General features: G+C 39.4%; 1 protein-coding gene across 1 annotated transcript in view; it reads right to left on the bottom strand.

Annotated features, from left to right (window-relative positions):
• rbm47 (RNA binding motif protein 47) overlaps positions 1 to 7,400 on the bottom strand; it is a 263,132-nt gene extending 255,732 nt beyond the window's left edge. The window contains exon 1 of the mRNA XM_043692551.1: positions 7,262 to 7,400. The gene's annotated coding sequence lies outside the window, so the exon portion shown is untranslated. The remainder of the gene's footprint in view (positions 1 to 7,261) is intronic.
• Between the last annotated feature and the right edge of the window lie 1,932 nt (positions 7,401 to 9,332).

The raw sequence follows: 9,332 nt of genomic DNA, 5'->3' as shown, positions 1-9,332 counted from the left end.
TCTTCCTGACCTCTCCGCCCCCACCCCACTCCAGCCTATCACCTTCACCTTGACCTCCTTCCACCTATCGCATTTCCAATGCCCCTCCCTCAAGTCCCTCTTCCCTACCTTTTATCTTAGCCTGCTGGACACACTTTCCTCATTCCTGAAGAAGGGCTTATGCCCGAAACGTCGATTCTCCTGCTCCTTGGATGCTGTCTGACCTGCTGCGCTTTTCCAGCAACACATTTTCAGCATTGGTCAAAAACAACCATCTAACTATTCTAATCCCATTTTCTTGCACGTGCCCCATAGCCTTGTGTGCCTTGGCATCACAAGTATACACCTAAATACTTCTTAAATATTATGCAGGCTCCTGCCTCTACTACTTTTGCAGGCAGTGAGTTTGAGATCCCCACAACCGTCTGGGTGAAAACAATTTCCCTCTTATCCCCTCTACACCTCCTAACACTTACCTTAAATCTATGGGCCCGAATATTGAACCCTCTGTCAAGTGAAAAATTTCCTTTCTGTCTACCTTGTCTATGCCCCTCATACTTCAGTACATCTCAATCATGTACCTCCACTGTCTCCTCAGCTCCCAGGGAAACAACCCCAATCTATTCAATCTCTTTTCACAAGTAAATCACTCCAAGCCAGACGATATCCTGGTAAATCTCCTTTGCACATCTCCAGTGCAACCACATCCCTCCTATATTGAATACTGCAAACCACACAAAACACTCTGGTTGGAGCTTAGCTAACATTTTATACAGTTCCAGCATAGCCAGCTGGTTCTTAAACCCTATATCTCAGCTAATAAAGGAAGCAGCCCATATACTTTCTTCATCACTTTACCTACCTGTCCCTCTACCTTAAGGGACAAGTGGACATGGACATCAAGGTGCCTCTGATCCTTAGTGCTTTCTAGGGTCCTGCCATTTATCATGTATTCCCTTGCCTTGCTTGTCCTGCCCAAGTGCATCTCCTCACATTTTTCAGGACTGAATTCCATTTACCACCAATCAACCCATTCTGACCAGCCCGTCTAAATCCTCCTATAATCTAAAGCAATCCTCCTCACCATTTAGCACCTCACCAATTTACATACGTATTAAAAATCTTACTAATCAACCCTCGCACATTCAAGTATAAATTGTTCATATAAACCTCAAACAGGAAGGGCTAAACATTGATCCCTGTGCAACCAGTAGTCATACAAACCCTCTTCAACCATCGCATTCTGCTTCCTGCCACTCAGCTAATTCTGGATCCAATTAGCATGACTTCCTTGGATACCACGGCTCTCACTTTTGCTATCAGTCTTCCATGGAGGACCTTATCAAAGGTTTTGCTGAATTTTAAGTAGACTGCATTAGAGGTCATTGCCCTCATCTACACATGTGGTCACCTCTTCAAAAAATTCGAACAAGCTGGTCAGACTTGACCTCCACATCGCAAAGCCATGCTGACTATTTTTTATTAATCCCTGCATGTTATCATGGAAAGGTCAGTGCTAGTTTTTCAGGATACAGGGACTAAAAAGAAGAGTAGATTACCATCCATACAGGCAGGTGGTTGAATCTTTGAGTTATTGGAACTATCCCACAAATGGTTCAAACATAGCATTCAGCTTAACTGGGGACATAAAACTGCAAGTATTGAATCAAATGCTCCTTAGACTAAGCAATTAACCAAACTTCCTGTTTTCCTTCCTCTGTAAAATACAGGAAAGTTATCAAAAGCTATGATTCATCAAAAATACAAGTAGTAGAGATAGACAGGACTAAAGGTATCAGTTCATTGATAGGAAAACAGATAGTAGGTTATTTGGAAGTGGAATACTCCTGGGGCTACTTTTGATAACTCAAGGGTCTGAATTTTGAGAATATTGGCACATGAATGCTTGTAGAGTTTTTAGTGCTTTTGCAGTGAAATTCTTGACTGTTGTAGTTGAGAAAAAATATTGTGCCTTCTACATGGCATTCAGGATCTGTGTGTGAATTCAATATACCTCTAAACTGGAAATCATGATATCTAGATAACCAAATGTATTGAGTGAAAAGAAAGCATTACAACAACTTGTATGATCAGCCATCATCAAAGTGAATGGCGGAACAGGCTCGAAGGGCTGAATGACCTATTCTTGCTCCTGTTTTCCATTTTTCTATATTGCCTGCTCATTTCAATGATTGCAGTGGTCAGTCAGCATTAGCTGCTCTGCTAATTGGCTGGATAAGGATATGACAATGTACATCATGAATGGCTAGTACCTGGATGAGCCAAGTTCTAATGACATCTGAGAAGCTCAACATCATTCAGGACAGAGCAGAGTGCTTCATTATCACTTCACAAAACATCTTCAACTGTCACTCCCCACAGCACTGATGCACAATGGCAGCAGTATGTACTAACAAAAAGATGCACTGCAACATTCACCAAGTCTTCTATGACAGCACCTTTCAGACTTGCGATTTCCACCATGCAGACAAGTAACAGCAGCAGAATGGGGTTTGTTCAGTGATCAGATTATCCTAGTGCCTCAAATGTATGTAAATATATTCTGGGTCAAGTGAGAGATGCCTTTGGTTTGTTTGGATAAAGTCAAACTCTAATGCGTGTTTGTTTCCTTGATATGCTACTATACAGAACTGAACTGTGTTTGAAAGTTAAGTATATTTTGAAATTTAAGAAAAGCAGATACTTGATAACACTAAGACTAGCATATTGTCCTCTAGGTCACACATCATCCTGGTTTGGAAACATGTCATTTTTCCTTCACTATTGCTGGGTTAAAATCCTGGAATTCCCTCCCTAACATTATTGTGAATGTCTAGATTCCTGATGAAGGGCTTTTGCCCGAAACGTCAATTTTCCTGCTCCTCGAATGCTGCCTGACCTGCTGTGCTTTTCTAGCACCACTCTAATCTAGACTCTGGTTTCCTGCATTTGCAGACCTTGTTTTTACCCAATATTGTGAATGTGTCTGTACCAAATGCACTACAGCAGTTCAGGGGGCCACTTCATCATCACCTTCTCAAGGGTATTTATCTAAGGGCAATAAGTACCATCCAGAATGCCTATCATCTCTGCATGAATAAAAGAAAAGTCACATCTCACGCTTCTGAACTCAAATGGATATAGGCTCAAACTTTCCTTTTATGTTAAGTCCTACATTCCTAGAATCGGTTGAGTAAGCCTTCTCTCAACTGTTCCAAATGCAATTTTATCGTTTCTTAAGTACGGAGATCAAATTTGTGCACTGTAGTCGGGTACCATCTCACCAAGGTTCTATACAGCTATAACAACACTTCCGTAATTTTAAACTCGACTCCGCTTGCATTAAAAATCTATATTCCATTTCCCTTTCTAATCACTTGCTGTGCCTGCACACTAACATTTTGCACTTCCTATACCATGATACCCATATCCCTCTGTAATTTAGAGAGTTTTTTTACTACTACTTTTGCTTCCCTTATTACTGTCTTTCTATTCTTCCTGCCAAAGTGGAAAAGTTCGCATTTTCTGACATTATACTCCATTGACTAAATCTATGCCTATTCACACAGAGATATGGGTATTCTCTTGATACTTTCCTAACTATCCTTGTATCATCAACAGATTTAGCTACCACGAAGCTACAAAAATTCATTGCCTTCATCCAAGTGATTGCTGTAGGTTGTAAATGATGCCATGTGGCACTCCACGGGTTATTGTTTGCTGAACCAAAAATAATAAGTTACCACTACTCTCTGCTTCAAAATAATTAAACAATCCTCCACTCATACTCATACATCCTTCATCATGAGCACTTATTTTGTCTAGCTTTCATGTGATATCTTATCAAATACCTTTTAGAAATCTAAGTACTTAACATCTACAGGTCCAATTTACCTATCTTGCTTGTTATTTTCTCAAAGAGCTACAATAAATGGCTCTAATAAAATCCCATGCTATGTGATAATGATCAGATGATTTCTTCTTGTGATGTTGATTTAAGGATAAACATTGTCCAAGAATCTGGAGATAACTTCCTGTTCTCCCCTAAACTAGTGTCATAGATCTTTTAATATCTACCCCGAAAGGGCAGATGGGGTCTTGGTTTAACATTTTAACCAACAAGTGGCATTGTCAACATTCTTTCACTACTGTACTATCGTGGGTGTTAGCCTAGATTTTTGTGTTCAAGCTTGAAGTTGGACTTGAGTCCATAACTTTCTGACTCAGAGCCAAGAATTATACATTTGATTTCCAAATTTAACAGCTCGAATAGGAGCACATTGACTCCTTGATAACAGTGCACACCAACAGCAAAGAAAACTGCAAAGAAATGTGCCTCTGTTGTCCTCCCTCTCTGAAACAACTTAGGTAGGTGTAGGTGTCAGCAGGTAACAGTGAACATGATGATGGATTTTCAATAAGTTAACCATTTCTGTATTCATTCTGACTCAGTAAATCAAAATATTTAAAATAAGGGCAAAATGTTAACAATGCGCAGCAGCACAACTAACGTATAATAAAGAGATATAGGTATATATTCAATCAAACTTATGTTGCACTTTCCACCATTGGTTCTATCATGTAGATTTTTAAAAATCTGCACATTATCTTGAAGTCAAGCACATATGTTTTTGGAAAAATAATTACCCATTCAATAAGTACATCTTTACTCACTGTCCAAGACGCACTGTTCTTTAACAAAATAGTGCATTCTGAAAATAATGAACTAACTTGTGACTTTTGCGAAACATTGAAAACAATGTAACAAAGCTAATGACAGTGTACAAATTTGAACCTTGGATCTATCCACAACATATTTCTCATCCTTCTGAACTTTTCTGGCTTTTAGTTAGAAATGCACACAGCAAGTCATAAGTTACACATTTACTTGGAAATAGTACAGGCAATAAAATCCCCTGAGCTTTGCAAAGAATACATTAAAATGTACTTTCTATGTAACTATGTCTATATTGAGAGATATTAATACTTCCTTTTGATCTCTATAATAATTATTTTGGACTTTTCTAATCCCACCAAACAACAGATCAAAAGAACACCCAGCACAATAATTCTGATATCAAGTGTATGATTACCAATCAGAATCAAGTTGAAATATTTTTTCTAATGAAAATGAAACTTTTAGCAAGAGCAAAACAGTTGCAATTCACACTCCCATGCCTGTGTTTTACACTTGATAAAATGGCCCAATTGTTTTCAATCAAATACTTAATGAGTAAAGTGAAATATCAGTGCTTATTTATGCATATTGCCATCATTTATAATGGAATATAACAGATCTTTTCCTCTATACATGCTTATTAGTGTTTTCTCAATACAAAAATCTAACCCACCGTTTTGAAACCCCATTGCACCTCAATGACCACTGCAAACTATTCTCCAGTTATGGTAAGCAGTCCACAGTATTCTTGGCTTCAAATAACTGTGTTACTCAACAGCTTAATTAAATGAGATATTCAAGTTATCCTCACTATTTGCCTAAACCCTTTTCCAACACAATAGACGATGGGAAATATTGTACGGTCTCAATCTGGGTTTGCAGAAGTTTGTATAGGACACAGACCCGAGATCTTCTGTAAGATGGAAGGGAGGCTGCTCAATCATCCGACAGCACACCAGACGGCCGAGCTCTTTGAACTACCACAGCTGCATTCCTCTTTCTGATACTTGTCCTTAGTTAAGTCACAGCCACTCTATCTTTCCACCTTCTCACATGAATTGTAACATTACATTGGCTTGGAATTATGCAAAGGTGAAGGCTAGACCAGCTTTACATAACACCACTCCCTGGACCTCACCAGCAACGCCTAGGAATTACATAGTTAAAAATCACACACCAGGTTATAGTCCAATAGGTTTAATTGGAAGCACACTAGCTTTGGGAGCGATGCTCCTGGGCTGTGATAGCTACAAAGCTGCAACATTTCAACTTCAGATTATTGTTGAGCTCTGTGTACTGTGGAATGACGCATATACAATTGCTTCTATCCTCTATTTTTAATTGCACCTTGGTGAGTCTAGCCCATCATCAACTCTAAATTTGACGGCGTTGAGAAGTTCTGTTGGTTTAGTTTCCTTAGATCATTCACTCTCTTCATTACTTAAAATAATGCCATACCAATACAAAAAAAAAGCAGCAGAATTTAATTCCTATTTGGGCTTTTAAAATCAATGTCAGAAACATTCTGCGCGCCTGTGGGCACGAAGCCATATCAGTTACATTTCGTTGCTACAACAGGTAGCGTATGTATACACACACAGCTGTCCTGTCTCAGAATCTCTGCCTAGATTATTGTCAATGGACGAGTGTGAAAAGTGTTACGAATAGATCGCATCCAATCACGTGCCCCTTCTGGGGCTTTTGATCTCAATCGAAGTAAACAATGAAGGAAACATTATAAGAACCCTGTTCAGATCAGGGCAAGCTGTTTATGAACGATTATCTGTGCCATGGTGATTTCAACGTGTCACCACCAGCACCCTTCAATTTACTAACACTCAACATCTCATTAATCTGAATGGCAAAACAATACAGTGGAAACACAGTGCAATATTATACCTGGCTTTTTAACGTATTTTAACGACCATAGTCACTTACCGACAAGCTAAATATAACGGCAATTATTTAAGAACGAAATTCTTAAAATCAAAAATTATTAGTCTCTACACTTTATTAAAGAGCCCTGCATGATTCAGAAACTGTGATCAACTACCAGACCATTTTAGTATTTACAGGAGAGTATATTCAATCACTGGCCGGATCAAAGACGAAACACAAGCATTTTTTGAATATTCTATGGAGGTGGCGGATGTACAGTTCTAAACTCAGTGACCCTGCCGGATACTGGAGTTGAGGCTGGTACGAGCTCTAACACGAGTCAGTTCACATAAACTGTAAGACCTGTAGCTGCTATCTCTCACCCAAGAAGCAGCGTGGGTGAGCGGTGGAGGGGGGTCCCACACATTGGCAATACACCTTTCCAAAATAAGTTAGAAGCAAATTGTAACGTTGCACGATGGCGTTGGAATCAAACCAGTCCCGCAAACGCGGAAGTCCATCGCAATCTCAGTGAATTGGGAAGCGCCAATTGTAAAATAATCAAAGCAATTATTTAATTAATAAAAAAAATAAAGGCGTTGAAATTGCCAAACATTGTTTTAGATCCACTGCCTACGTGTAAACATGTAATGGGCGGAGAAGCCCTCCCCGTCCCATAAGAAAAGCCTCGCTAAGTTTTGAATGTGGTTATGTAAAACACCTTACCATCTGGAAAAGGCAGTTCGAGCAACGAAATGAACTGGAGTTATTAAGTCGGCATAACATGGGAAAGAACTCAAATCAGGACCCAATGCTGTAAAGATTAAAAAAAACACTGTTGCTACGTGCCGTAGATATGTGCTGCATGATACAATGCACTTCCCCAAAACAAGTGGCTTTCTGAATTTCAATAACCTACTTCCATCTGGCAATGACGTTTGCAGATCGAAACAAGAAACAAAAGGCACAATTTGGGTGATTGAGTTTATATATAAATGTGGTAACATCAGCGGTGAGACTGGTCACTCTGAGAAACCATGACTGACCGCCTGGATGAAGCAAGCCCCCTGCCAGACCAGCCTGGCCGCGCCCTGCACTGGGGGCAGCATAAACTCTTAACAGGAACTTTGTCCCACACGTATTCTCAGGATCTTCGATGGTGAACCTGTAAATATCGCATCAGCCACGCCCACACAGGAGTGCGTGAGTCCTTTGTTTCTGGTTATCAGTTTCTGTGTGGGCATGTTACAAACTGGAAGGACAAGTTGCTGTAGTTAAAGTGAAGGCTCACATTAAAGTCCCTGTGCTGCAGAGTAACTTGTACGCCGATTATAAATATGCCAATGCCCAACCTTTCTCCAAGGAGGAAGCAGATTCAAAGGAGAATTAGATTATTATCTAAAATACTGTTAGTTGTAGCGAAAAGACAAGGGAGTAGCACGAGGTGAATTACTTTTCCAGAGAGCCAGCACAGGCACGATGGGCCAAATGGCCTCCTTTATGCTTTTGCATGTCTATGATTCTCGAAAATTAATCAATAATCCAGCAAGTTCCAGAAATGAAAGTACTGCAGCAATCAAATGTCAACCTGCATCCTCATGTCTTACTCCATGTGGTTTTAATGCTCTTTTTAAAAAAAAGTTGGAATTAACCTGGTATTAATATTGCCTTTTATATTTCTGCTATCTCATGCAAGCATACAAATTAGAGCAGAAGTGGGCCCTTTGACCTCTTAAGCCCGCTCCACCATTCAATATTATTATGGTTGATTTGTTTGTATTTTACATTCCACATTTCTATCTGCATAAATAACCATTGAGTCCCTTACCTAACAGCAATCTATCAACTTCCACTTTAAAAATATTAAATGACCTCACCTTCTGAGGTACAGTGTTTCAAAGTCACAGAACTCCCTAAGAGAAAATAAAACTCCTTCAATTATGTCCTAAAATGATGATCCTTAATTTTTAAATAGTTCCCCATAGTTCTGGACTATTTAAAAGAGGAAACATCTCTCCCACAAACACTTCTACAAAACCATTCAGGATGTTATATATTTCAATCAAGTCATCCCAAAACTCTACCAAACTTCAGTGGAAATAACTTTTTCTCCTCAGTAAACATTCTCTGACTTGCCTTCAAATGCCTTCCTTAAATAAGGAGATCAAAAGTAATTTGATTTACTATTGTCACATGTACGGAGGTAAAGTGAAAAGTATTGAATTGCATGCTATCGAGACTAATCATACCTTACTGAGATGTGAATTTAGCAATGCTCTGTTTAATCAAGGCATATTATCCTTGCTTTTTTGTTCAATTTCTCTAATATATAGGATAGCATTCCATTAGCTTTAATTATCCATTAATTACTTTGTCTACTCGCATACATTTTGTGATTTAGGCACTGGAATACCTAGGTCATGCTGCATCTTAGAATTCTGCAGGCATTCTCCATTAAATGTTGCTTTCTTTTTGTTCTTACCACTGAAATGAATATATTAAAACTTTCCCACATTCACCATCTGTCAGATTTTCACCATTCATTCACCTATCTCTGTCAGCATCCCCGTTCAGGTAAAAACAATGACTGCAGACGCTGGAAACCAGATTCTAGATTAGAGTGGTGCTGGAAAAGCACAGCAGTTCCGGCAGCATCCGAGGAGCAGGAAAATCGACGTTTTGGGCAAAAGTCCTTCATCAGGAATAGAGGCAGAGATAAATGAGAGGAGGGTGGGTGTGGGGAGAAAGTAGCATAGAGTACAATAGGTGAATGGGGGTGGGGATGGAGGTGATAGGT

The sequence above is a fragment of the Chiloscyllium plagiosum genome, chromosome 1, assembly GCF_004010195.1.
Source record: "Chiloscyllium plagiosum isolate BGI_BamShark_2017 chromosome 1, ASM401019v2, whole genome shotgun sequence".
NCBI lineage: Eukaryota > Metazoa > Chordata > Chondrichthyes > Orectolobiformes > Hemiscylliidae > Chiloscyllium > Chiloscyllium plagiosum.
Note: the sequence above shows the minus strand (reverse complement) of the source record. Positions and strands in the feature narration are given on the sequence as shown.